The following is a 13,958-nucleotide window of genomic DNA, read 5'->3' on the forward strand; positions in this document are numbered from 1 at the left end:
AAGGGAGTAAGTCAGCTGTCCTTGGGGACAAGGGCTGGTGCTTTTGAACCAACAAACACCCGTTTTTCAGACAGCTCTGATTACAGACTCAGGATGAAAGGCAAATTTTACCTTTGAGCAGAGATGAAACCTAGGTGCCTAAGAAAAATACCTGCTGGTTCCCCAACCTAAAGTTTCTTTTGGCCACATAATAGTATTAAAAATCTGCAAACATATATGAGAAAACACCAGAGGAGAAACCATCATTGTCTTTAGTACTGAATAAATAATGAAGCCGAAGTCACTAAGCAAGATTTTAAAAAAAATTATTAGGTTGTGTAACCTTTTAAAGTAACAGTTAGTCCTGTTTCCTGCAGTTATATTAACCCCTAAATCCCAAGTGTCTTCAGCGTCTACATACACAAAACCTGCAGCACTGCAGATGCACACAAGTAAATATCGATGCAAGATTTGGGTCAGTTACACCTCAGTAATTGGTCTCATTCCAGTTCAATAAAGCATAATAATATGCTGTACATTCTTCATCCCCCTGTATGACATTTTCCTTTGTCAGTAGTTGGCTTCCTTACATTTAAAAATATAATGGGGATCCAAATGATTTGAACCCAGAAGGTGGGGGAATTGAACTACAAATGAGCTATTCAGAAAGCTTAGAAGAGCCTGAAACGGGCCAGAAAGAACATAGAACAAAAACACAACTATATGAAAGTGAAGCCGGTTCTATTTAGTAGATGGATCCCACCAGATTGAAAACCATGTTTAATATCTACTAGAAATGATGACACCATTTATACAAGCGAGGCGTAGCAACAGCAGCACATCAGTAGTTCAGCAGCACCTTCACAGTTGTGTGTGTCTAAATGAGGCATGCTCAAGCACAGAAAACAGCTGTAGGTCAGTCAATACACAATCACTGTTGTGGCCTCTTTATTGCCATTACAGAGAACTCCAGTGATTAAAATGGGAAAATGTGTCCGAGAAAATGTGTGAGTAGAAAAAGAGTATAGCACCGTCTCTGCTGTGTTTTAGTAAAACTTGTTTTAACTTAGTTAAACTTAGAAAGCTAAACATATAAGAAACTTTTAAATCAAAGTCAAACTGACACATTTTTTTAACCAGACATCGGATGTTATGACGCTTTCATATTAGCAAATACTAATCAGATGTTTCCTCTTTAAGGTTGTAAAAATGACATGTTTGTACATCTTTAGATACATTTTGTAAAGTACAAAAAAAGTTTTAAATATAACCTCATTATTCTCCATTGAACTTATGATAAAATCTGTTCCAAAGTGTTCATCTACACACACACAAATATTTAGCAGTGGCACATACTGCATTCTGCCTGCTCTATAAGCATTTCTCATTAGCTCAGTGCCTAATTAGCAACATGCCAGCTTCTGTGAGTGTTACTGCAATCTGCCACCACTCAAAAATAGTACAAATCCAGACTCTGCAGTTCGAGGTTTATTTGTTCATCTTTGCTGAACACATTTATGGACAACAATAAGAAACCACTGACGATAAAGATGTTTCTTTTGAATAACGGACTAATTGAAGGTACTTATTTGCTTGCTCATACCTGCAAACACCTGCCGCTTCTGTAAGCCTCTAAATCCGACCTTTATCTTCTGTTGCTGTTTAAATTGAGAGTTGTAAGGTCTAAAAGTGTGGCATTATGAGGATAAATGTATTTGTGAAAAACAAATCCAAATAGTTAATTATCATGTCAAACCCAACTGACAACAGCCCTAGTGCAAAATGATCTGTTTACTCAGATTGCTTGATAACTCAGTGTGAGCCAATCCTTTTCTGACTTGAGTTTAATAGATCACCCTTTCACTGTTTTCATAGTTGCCTGGCAGCTAGTAGAAAATATCTTCAATCAGCCTAATAATTAAATTAAACCAACAAAATAATCTTTTTAGTCTTAAACACTATTATATTGATCACTATAATGAGAATCAGCTCCTCTAAATATGCGACCATGGTCTTGAATCGGAAAAGGGTAGAATGCTTTCTCCAGGTCAGGGATGAGTTCCTGCTTCAAGTGGAGTTTAAGCGTCTCGGGGTCTTGTTCACAAAAACAAAATTGGAATGCAAGATCAACAGCTGAATTGGTGCTGCATCTGCAGTGATGTGGGCGTTGTACCAGCCTGTCATGGTGAAAAGAAAGCCGAGCCGAAAGGCGAAGCTCTTGATTTACCGGTCGATCTACGTTCCTACCCTCACCTATGGTCACGAGCTTTGGGAAGTGACCGAAAGAAAGAGATTGCGGATACAAGCAGCCGAAAAGAGTTTTCTTTGCAGGGTGGCTGGGCTCTTCCTTAGAGATAGGGTGAGAAGCTCTGTCATACAGGAGGGGCTCTGAGAAGATCCGGAGCCAGTTGAGGTGGCTTGAGCATAGTTAGGATGCCTCTTGGATGCCTCCCTGGTGAGGTTTTCCAGGCACATCCAACTGGAAGGAGACCCAAGGGAAGACCCAGGACACGCTGGAGGGACTATGTCTCTCGGCTGGCCAGGGAACGCCTTGGGATTCCCCTGGAGGAGATGGCCTCAGCAGCAGGGAGATGGAAGTCTGGGACTCTCGGCTTAGAATGCTGCCCCCGCGACCCGACTCTGGAAAAGCGGATGGAAATGGATGGGTGGATGGCACTATTATGTTCTCTGATCTGTGTTTAACCAAGCACCAAATGAAAGCAGACTGCCTTAAATACCAATTGTTTTACAAAAAAAATTGTCAGATTGACTGCTGGGGTTCAATGACAGTCTTTCTTTAGTAATTGACATTACAAGTGGAGTGATAAACTCGATAAATAAAGGGGGAAAATGCTGAAGGAAGTCTGAAATCTGACTTATAAAATATGCCATTCCAATATGCTACACTATAATTCACTAACTTGTAGTAAGATAATTGAAAACTATGTCAAAGAGCTGTTGGAGAAAATGTGAACAGTGTTTGATTATCTGTGTCCATAAAAACGCTTTATAACTTTTGGAGTATAAAAGCTCAATCATAGCAGTTTACATAAAGACCTGCAGTAAAACACAACTCTAATCACGGCTATTTGAAGACTTTTCTCCTGATCAGGCATAACTATAAAAATAAACTTTATTCTACGGGTTATTTGTGAACACGGACATTACACTCTGAGTGACACATCACTTTTCTACAAGGATTTACAAATACACAGCAAACATACTGAATAAAAACAATTAAATCCTGTCCAAAATGTTTACTTTGATCATAAGCAACATCTCAATACTAATAAGAAACTAGCCTTGTGTTAACAAGCTTGTTTATGTTTATGTATTTAGCAGACACTTTTGCCCAAAGCGACTTACAAGTGAAAATCGGCCCTTCCGAGAATCGGCCCTTGAAGTCCGAGATGGTACGTCTCCCATCGACCTGAATCCTCTTGCAAAGGCTTACATCTCGGCCCGGCGGCTCCGGTCATCACGGGATCGTCGCCTAGCAGTGCCTACACCACGCTCAGGACAATCCAGACTCTTCTCATGCATCGTTCCACAAATGTGGAATGACCTACTAAGCACTACCAGAACAGGGGCTTCCTTTTCAACTTTCAAGAAACTCCTGAAGACCCTGCTCTTCAGAGAGCATCTTCTAAATTAGCACCCTCCCTGCACCCGCCCCCCCCCTCTCTACTGTCCACTCCTTGTTCCCTCCTCTCCATGATTCATCATGCTGCCTCACTGTCACCTACGACTGACTGGAAATTGTTTGTTGTTGTTATCGTTGTTGTTAGCCTCAAGGGCAACATGCTTATCACTTGTAAGTCGCTTTGGACAAAAGCGTCTGCAAAATACATAAACAATACACACCCCTAATATATATATATATATATATATATATATATATATATATATATATATAGAGAGAGAGATATATAAGGGGAAAAAACATCCTTCTGCAGCCTATTTGAACCCTCCCTCCCTAACTGTTGAACAGACAAACCGACAACCATTTGTTTACCAGAACTGGACTCAATTTAAATGCATCTGATTTTGGGAGTGCTAAGAGAAAAGCTACTTTTCTGTCCTAAATGTGGCTCATTGTCTGATTAGTATAACCCTTTAGACCACTCAGGATTGCCTCAGAACACATTTGAGGCACACTAGATGAAAAATGTTTTTTTTTGCAATCTAAGTATTTAACTGTACAGTATGTAGAAGAAAAGAAGAGCAGATAAAACCTAGGCACAAACAGGTCATCATGACCAGATGAACGGGCTGGAATGTCCTTGAAACAGCAAGGCTTGTAGTTTTCTACCAAAAGGAAGTGGTGAGTGTCTCCTGAAGTGGTCTGTGAGAGGATAAATGAACTAAACACCATGTCACATCAGATCAGGTGGCTACAACTTATAACTGAAAGGAATTAAAGGATCTTTCTAAAACGGCTTGAATCCTGATCGCGTTGCCATCACAACCACTTTAGAGGCCTCTGTAGGATCCGAGAGCCCGATTGACAGACAACACAGTTTTTATGCATAGATATCACTCTACACTAGTTACCAGGTTAAAGTAATTTGTTAAAACATATCTGATTGTTTTATTATTATTTCAGCTTTTTAATTTATAAAACTATTCCAACCTGTTTCTTTTTGATGACACTGTTACTACTAAACTCCTCAAATTCCCAAAACAACATTGTTTTCAGATTTCCAGGGGTTTGCAATGTTTTAATTTACATAGTGTGTCCCTAACAATTTGCCATCATTAGGTTAGATTTTAGTTTATTGACATTTTATTTTTCTTATTCTATGCAAATAACTTTTTTAGTTAAAGCTGAGGTACTTAAATAAAAAATTTACAGTAACTTAAACATGTTTAAATTTGACCCTGTTCTATACAGTAAGGAACATTTCAGAATTTATATTTTTTTATTTTATTTAACCTTTATTTAGCCAGATTAAAAACCTCTTTCCTGGTCAAAATATATTTTTATATATACATCTGATTTGTAGTCCTCACATTTACAAAACTTTACAAGCGAATAAACCTCAAATGATGTGACAGACCTAGTCAAAACACACTTCATTATTGTTCATTTAAGTTGAAGTACAACATATGTGTGATAAACCTTCCCACAAGTGAACTGGGCTTGAACTATAGAAACCAAGCGAAAAACCAACCTTAGTTGCCACTTTTGCCCTCTGTTCAATACTCCTGTACTACCTAGGAAACATTTCAGAAGTTAGACTAAGGTGTTAAAAACACAAATGCACAGCGAGGAGGAGAGTTGCAGTTTCATTCATACGACAGTGAATTAAAGCAAACACTAGGGGGTGCTAAAGCAAGCCAAAACCACAAAGTGTCCCTTTAAATTTGGCTATTGTATATGTATGAGACTACAATATACCCTAAACAATTAAATTATTTATTTAGCAATACAAGCTAATGTCAAAAGCTCCTATTGGTGGATATGATGGCATGGTTGATCTGTGAATCAGCTAAAGGATAGTTTACACATTGTGTGTCCTAAAATCAAATATAAAATACTGGTTTATATATAGACTGATGACAAAATATTGAAAATACACAAATGTCAAAACTTGGACAACCGGTGCAGCCAGGGTCCGAAATTAAATTTTTTACTCACCGGCCAAGTTGGCCGGTAGAGGATGAAAATCTACCGGCCAAGCATATTTTTACCGGCCAAAATTCTAAATGATTTAGATCTACCTAAAGCATGTAATTCTATATTATGTTGATTCCAAACAGAGTGACAAAATAATTAAAACATGAATTAATAAGGAAAACAACTCTTTTGTCATTTTTACTATTTATTTATTTTTAGAGATGTTTTTATGAACTCTTTCATTGAAATCTAGTCAGACTCCTTGTTTTCTCTGTCCATGAAGTCTGGCCTCCTGCTTCTGACACTGTCTTTGTGTCAAAGCATTACAGCCTCATTTGGGTCATAGTCCTTGATCTCTGGAGAACACAGCTGCACCATGAGAATATCTGAAAGTGTGTCAGGGCTAGGGTTGTCACGGTAACCGGTGTAGCGGTAAACCCCGGTAAAAAAGTTGACAATAATAATAACCGTCTTGTTTAAAAAAAAATCTCGGTGGATTACCGCGGCTGCGGTGTAGGCGCGGTGACCCTTACCAGCCACCGTATCATCTGCTGAAGTTGCCGGCGGCACATGCGCACTTTGTTGTTTACGACCAAAACTTTCTTTAAGCTAAAGCTGAAATAATGGCAGGAGGAGACGGCAGCACTCGGGACATTTATTATCCCTCAAAGAAGACAAAGTCTGTGGGCATTTTTTGGATATTTGAAGAATGCCAAGGGACAGTTGTCTGTGAAAGGCAGCAACGCTACGTGGCCATCATAATGTAGCCATTGTCTCACGACTCCGCCGTCTCCGGTTCGCCACTTTTCACAAAATCTTCTGGTTGCCACTGGTCCTGGTGGTTTTTCTTCCAGTTCGACGAGTTTTCTTTTGGAAGGCTGGCTGACTCCAGTTAAAAACCGCCACATTTCACCGCTAGTTTTAACATGAAGCTAACTGCTAACTTGATAAACTGATTGAATGGGATAGGTGGAAATGACGTTGGATGCGGCGCTCACGTTTCGCGTACGTTTGTGTACGTTGCATGCAGGCGGGAGGAGTATCAGAAATCCATGGAAGATGACTGATAAACATAACTAATTTGGTGCAAACATTTACTCGCCAGGTGGCAGGTAGAGCTCAAAAATTTACTCGCCAAATGGAGCAATTTACTCGCATTTGGCGAGTGGCGAGTGTTAATTTCGGACCCTGGGTGCAGCCTCTATCAGTGTCCCCGGGGCATCTGTAGCTACAATGTAGCTCATCCCCACCAGGGGGTGAATGACATGCCGTTGTATAAAAGACATTTGAGTCCTCTGATTCTGAAAGGTGCAGTACAAGTGTGGGTCATTAACCTGGATAAGTATAACATAATAAACGTTGTGTCAAAATAAAGCAAAACTATCTTCGATGTTACCACGTCAAGGCTAAAAAACTAGAAGATCAGAGCTTCCGCTTAACACAAGACTAGTAGAAGCAAATGACAAAGTTTATTTTAAGACAAATTTTTTGCATCAGTGTTGCATTGCACCAGCCTAAACAACCAATCTAATATTCTACATCTAGTATGACATGTTTTTCCCCCAATTTGACTAAATACCTACCTGCATACATGGCACTGCTGTTTGAAGAGCATTCCTCCTGTTTGCAATCCTGCAAGATCTAATGTGGTTTTGTATAGGGTAGGGTTCGGCAAATAGGAGTTCAAGCATTCCCACAATAAGGTGCACTCACAGTCCGTTTGTGATCGCATTGCTATCTTTTGAATTGTAATTGTTAGTTTCCAAAAAAAAAAGTCACACGCAGACTTTAAAGTTTGGTTGGGATAAATATGAAGCGGTCAACAACAACTGACCACAAAAAGAAAATCAGTGTGAGGTTTCCTCTGGAATGCAGGTTTGCACAGAGACAATAGTTTCAGCGGGACAGCAGCAGGAATGTGTAGAGCTCACGGGTGGAAGGAAATCGTTCCCGATAAAAGGTGACACTACTAAGCGGAGTAGCTATTCCGTTGCAACACTTGTAGGTAAAACATTTTCATAACAAACAGCAAAGCAACAGAAAACTGGTTGTAAACACACAGATGAATGAATGGTAGCCTAGCAAAATTTAAGCTGCCACCTCATCACCGCCTTTCCGAGAGGAAAGCACAGGAAAGCTGATATTATTGTGTGGGGCTGGCAGGCGACCCAGTCAGCTAGCTAGTGATCAGCCAGGCTACTTTATAATAAGCAGAGGTATTGTTAGCATACAAGCTAACTGGGATATGCATAACAGAGACTGAGTCGACAGTGAGCTTTGAAGTTCCTGTGTTCTCCTCTGGGTTCCCTCAGAACCAGCCGACACGCTGGGTGCTTAAAAAACACACTCAATGTAAAACTGCTCCACCAAGACAACTACAGGCACGAGACGAGGTTAAGCGTAAAATTGACAAGTTAAAGGTTGCTTTTCTGTTGTTTAACTGTCTGGAGAAAAGCAAAGGACACAACGAGAGTAACCTTACCTGCAGGATCAAATGTTTGGCTTCCAGACACCTTCGCTGGTTGTTTTCAGTTAGTCGGTCTTTTTAAAACACTCCCGATATGCCTCTGGCTGAATCACGGACAACCTAACAAACGATATGACTGCTCTTCCTCACAGCCACAACAGCGACTGAATACAGTTGGAGGGCTGCTCCTCACTGGGAAGAATCTTTAGTATCGCGAGGTAAAACGATGTCTTTAGGGGTGAATGAGGACCAATCAAATGAGTCAGCCGAAGACGCTTTTGTACGTAACGAAGTCGCCATATTGGAGAGGAAGACTTGTCAGTGCTTTCCCATGAAGGCATCTGTAAGATTTTTAGCAAAAATATGATGTTAGAACAATTTCGACTAAATACTTTAGATTTAACAAGCACAGCCAAGAAGGAAAAATATATTTCAGTTATGTGTTGCTCATAAAGCATGTTTTTGTAGCAAAACCGGACAAGTTAGACTACTAACAAGGTAAAACTGAAATTAATTTCAGTTAATTATCAGGACAAATATTGCTGATACGTGACTTTTAAAATCTTATTATATTTAGATGATTTCAGGGTTTTGCTGGGCACCTGTAAAAAAAAACCTGGACAGTGGACAAACACTGATAAACGTCTCACTGTAAACTCAGGATATTTTTTATTTTGCAGGTTTACACATATTGCAGTCAGAGCACCAAATGGAGACATCAGGGTTTATGTCAGTGAAATAAGAAAAATTCTTGTGAGAAGCTGACATTAATTAAACATAAACACACACCTGGGGGATCTTCCCAGACTCTCTGGAATTCACTCTCCTGTGGCTGGGTATTTTTTCACACCTGCTACTGTCAGTGAATAATATCGCTGATAGGGTTTCTAACTGCCTTATTCTGTTGGACCCAACAATGTGGCACTTCTCTTCTCTGAGGCCAGAATAATAACTTTTAGTGACTACTTAATGTTTCTCACTCTTTAAACATTTACAAATTAATAATGGGAAAAGCTTCTTAAAGGCTTGTTTTTCTACTGCGAGGGTCAAACTTTTATAACTATTTTAGTTCAAACTCACATAACTTTAGTGACAAACTTGAGGAATTGTGTAGCTATTCTGTTTTTCTTTGTCCTGCATGAAATAAATGTGTTGTACTCATTGCTACAATGACATTAAATACTTTTTATCTTAAATGCATTTCAAGTTTGATTCATAACTCAGATTGTCAGAATCAGTGACGAATCTAAACCATCCATCATCGGTTTTCTGACTCATTTTATTGAATAAGAATTTCACTAGGACGTAAATAATGCACAGATTTCCTTTAAAGACACTGAACTCTTAGAAGACAACAGATTTGTTTATGCTCATTTGTTGTACCAACATGTGGATTATTGGTTTTATTGCATTACTCTAACCTGTGCTTAATGCTTTTTTAAATACAATTATGTCCTTATATACACTAAATATATCATAAACAAAGCTTATGTTTGAGTTAAAGTAGATACTTGTCCCACAGACATTTTCCCCAGATTTTTCCAACAGATATCATTCTCATTGCTTTTCCTCTTTTTGCTAACAAGTTTCAGCTGCTGCTGTAGCCTCAGATAAACAGAGAAGGAGGTAAGCCACCAGCATCGGCAGTGCTCTGATGAAGGCTAGCGTTAGCCGAAATTTGTTAGCAAAAAAAGTTAAAAGCAAATCTATGCTGTGTTTAGAAAATATTTAAAACCCTTTACAGGGTTAATGAAAGCCCACCCAGCCCCTATCGCCCCCTTGTGACCAGAATATTACACTTGCAACTTCAGAGTGGTGGGTGCTCTGTTGGCCTTTAAACAATTAAGCTGGCATGCCTGGCCCTGCAGGCACATCAAAAGTAGTCTTCCAACTCCGGCCCTCGAGGGCCATTATCTTCCATATTTTAGTTGTTTCCCTGCTCCAAACACACCTGATTTAATGCTTGAGTTACCTGTTCAGCAGAGTCATCAATCTCTGCAGAAACCTGGTAATCACCCACTGATTAAAATCAGGTGTGTTGAGGCAAAAAAAAAACAACTAAAACATGCTGGATATTGGCCCTGGAGGATCAGAGTTGATGACCCCTGGTTTAGTGGATGAGTACTTGTGAGTTTTTCTTAGTTTTAGGAAATTGGTATTACACCTTTTTTATTTAAAGACTGCTTCAGGTGAGTGAAATATGGGTCTAATTCCACAGTGGTCAAGCAAATGGAGGTAATAATCTACACAAGGAAGTGTAAATGCATTTCTATGAGCAACAATATTTCTAAGGCTGCTGCAGGCATTTTTATTGTGTTACTCCCCCATCCGTCTGCTAACGAGACAGTTTCAGCTACAAATGAACCCAAGGTGATGATATTTTCAAGATAATTTAATGAAACTGACAGTGGGGACTTTATTTCTACCCAGTAGTGAAAATGCACAGCTTGCTCTTCACAGAAACATTAAACCAGTTATGGCATCTTACTTTTTATGTAAAAATACTGGAATAACAAGCACCTTTCTGTTTAATGAAAAATAGATGAAAATAGAATACTTGGCTTTGGTAATTAGATTTTATCCAACTTTCCTTCCAACATTGTACTTTAAAAGTGAATTGCCTTTACAGCCATGAACTCAACAGTGTTTAAAAGGATAATGTGAGCAATAACTCTTTTATGTCAATCCTATGTGAAGCAAACATTTAGAACTTTCATTGTTCATAAACAAAATATCTGCTCAGTGGCTCAGTGGCCGCCCTGACACTGGGAGATCAGGGTTCAATTCCTGGTCGGGTCATACCAAAAGCCCCATTCCCACCTGTACCGGGTCGGCCCGGGCCGGGTAGCGTAGGTTGTTTACATATCTGGGTGGCCTGGAATTTTCCCGGGCCAACCAAGGCTCATTCTCGGCCCTCTTCCCGAGGGGTACTGCTTCAGGCCGACCAGGGCCAATACGCCCACTGCTGACAGCAAATTCACACCTTCCATTAGAGCAAGCCTCTGATTGGTGGGTAGAATCAGCCCATTCACACCTTCCATTAGAGCAAGCCTCTGATTGGTGGGTAGAATCAGCCCACATGGGCTTAAGGCAAGGATGTGTGGAATCAACCGGGCCAGGCTGGGGCCGACTGGGGCTACCCGGCCCGGGCCGACCCGGTACAGATGGGAATGGCCCAAAAGACTTTGAAAAAATGGGACCCTATGCCTCCCTGCTTGACATTCAGCATTAAGGGGTTGGATTGGGGAGATAAACCACCAAATGGTTCCTGAGTGCGGCCATATCTGCAGCTCACCACACCCCCAGGGAATGGGTCAAATGTGGAGAACAATTTACACACATCAGTGTGTGTGTGACAACTAATGGGACTTTAACTTTATTTGTTTAAAATAGAATGAAGGCTTTTGGAGGGCAAGTCAATGAAAATAAATGTTTTATTTTTCTCTGTAAGTGGGGGAAAAGAAGCGGAGAATGTAAATTATAACAACAACTCAACAAGGGTTGTCCAAAAACATTATAACGTGTGTTTCCATGAGCTGTAGCAACCTTTTCTATTTGGAGAAATATCAGAAATTATTTGTTTGTTTTTTGACATTTGTGTCATCTCAAATACTCCATAAAACTGTGAAAACATGCCTTTAAACACCAGTTTTACTTTATTACCAGACATTATTCAAGGGCATTCACAGCATAATAAGTATCAAAGCATAAAGGAGGACTCAAATGCAGAGCTCACACAGTTTAATAAGCTGAAGGGATTCCTGGCAGTACAGCACAACTGAACAAGTCCAAAACTAACTGAATACACTCTCACTAAGGCCCTGTCCACACGTAGTCGGGGATCTGCCAAAACGTAGATATTTTTCTACGTTTTGGCCTGTCATCCACACGCAAACGGAGTTTTTTCACACGAAAACTGATCTTTTTAAAAACTCCGGCCAAAGTGAAGATCTGCGTTTTCTCCGTTTTGGGTGTCTGCGTGTGTACAGACAAAACCAGAGTTTTAAGGTCCGCAACGTCACTTTCCACGACAAAAAATGCTGACATCACGTGTGCGACCTGTGTTTACACTAGCCGACAGCATGGATGCCCTCAGAGCTGCGCTCGCTTTATCAATTGTCCAAGCGATTTTTGCTCGTTTGTTTTTGCAAGCGGAATTACTGCTCCTTGCGGAAGACCACAGACGAAGGACGAGGTTAAGAACGGGGGAAGTACTGCCGCCTACAGGTCTGGCATGTCCTTAACAACGTATTTATCCGGGTACATGTGGACAGAGTTTTGTTTTAAAACGAGGTGGTGTGGATGCAAGTTTTTGAAGTGGCGGATATTTGTTTTAAAAAAAAATGGCTACGTGTGGACTAGGCCTAAGTGTTACTGAGAGCAGGCTCACTTTACTCAACTGAAGAAGACAAACTGGCAAAGGAATCTGTTTGCAGAGAAGCATAAATGGAGAAGCCAGGACACAGGTGCAAGACATAAGGCTGATTAGTGAGGAGCCTCAGGTCGTGAAGCTGCCTGTAATGAGACAGGAGGTGAATACACAAAATAAAACAGGAAGTACCAGAAATACAATAAAACCAGAAACATGACTGCAAAGCATTCAACCTACAGAACCACCCATGACATCACCCCACGCACGGTGCCCGACGGGCCGGGAATGTCCGGGTGCTGGTCATAAAAGTCTCGAATCAGGGAGGGATCCAAAACATCGTCCGCAGGAACCCAAGATCTCTCCTCAGGCCCGTAACCCTCCCAGTCAACGAGGAATTGACGACCCCGACGCTGCACAGCCAACAGCCGCCTTACTGAATAGACCGAGCCCCCCTCAATCATCCGGGGGGGAGGAGGGGTACGGGAGGCAGGAACCAACGTGCTCTCCCTGTCCGGTTTAACCCGACTAACGTGAAATGTCGGATGGCACTTCATGGTCCTGGGGAGCTTGAGTCTAATAGCCACAGGGTTATTGACCTTCGATAGAGGAAATGGCCCAATAAATCTCGGGGACAACTTACGAGAGTCCATACGGCAGGCAAGGTCCCGAGTAGAAAGCCACACTCTCTGTCCCACCCTGTAAGCCAAAGCAGGGACCCTGAGACGATCAGCAGCCAACTTGTAGGACGTCGATTGTCTCAGGAGGGTGCAACGTGCCCTAACCCAGGTCCTACGACAACGCCAAAAAAGTGCATGGGCAGACGGGACGCTGACCTCCCCTTCTAGAGCTGGAAACAGAAGCAGTTGATAGCCATACACACAGTGAAATGGGGAAATACCCGCAGAAGTGGTGGGCAAGGTAATGTGGGCAAACTCCACCCATACCAGGTGCTTACACCATGTCGAGGGGCACTCGGCGGCAAGGATGCGTAGACCAGTTCCAAGCTCCTGATTTAGCCTCTCAGCCTGCCCGTTACTCTGGGGATGGTACCCTGAAGAGAGACTGACTGAAGACCCCAACAGGGAACAAAAGGCCTTCCAAAAACGAGAAATGAATTGAGGGCCACGGTCCGAAATGATGTCAACCGGGAAACCATGGATCCTAAAAACCTGAGACAATAATACCTCTGCGGTCATCTTGGCCGTGGGTAATTTAGAAAGGGGAATGAAGTGCACCATCTTAGAAAACCTGTCGACTACAGTGAGAATAGTGGTATTACCTTCAGAAACAGGTAGCCCGGAAACAAAATCTAAAGATGTGTGACCAGGGCCGAGAGGGAACGGAGAGAGGGAAAAGCAGGCCCGAAGGATGTGTGTGGGAGATTTTGTGCCGAGCACATACAGGACAGGCTGCCACATACTCTGCGACATCACGTCTCATAGATGGCCACCAGAACCGTTGCTGAATTACAAACATCGTTGTTTTGACCCCTGGATGGCATGAAAAACGGGAAGCATGGG

General features: G+C 41.4%; 1 protein-coding gene across 4 annotated transcripts in view; it reads right to left on the bottom strand.

Annotated features, from left to right (window-relative positions):
- The window catches only part of glceb (glucuronic acid epimerase b), a 110,956-nt gene extending 102,678 nt beyond the window's left edge, over positions 1-8,278 (bottom strand). For all 4 annotated transcript variants that reach the window (XM_054732288.2, XM_015953598.3, XM_054732285.2 and 1 more), the window contains exon 1: positions 8,082-8,278. The gene's annotated coding sequence lies outside the window, so the exon portion shown is untranslated. The remainder of the gene's footprint in view (positions 1-8,081) is intronic.
- Positions 8,279-13,958: the final 5,680 nt, after the last annotated feature.

This window comes from Nothobranchius furzeri, chromosome 9 (genome assembly GCF_043380555.1).
Source record: "Nothobranchius furzeri strain GRZ-AD chromosome 9, NfurGRZ-RIMD1, whole genome shotgun sequence".
NCBI lineage: Eukaryota > Metazoa > Chordata > Actinopteri > Cyprinodontiformes > Nothobranchiidae > Nothobranchius > Nothobranchius furzeri.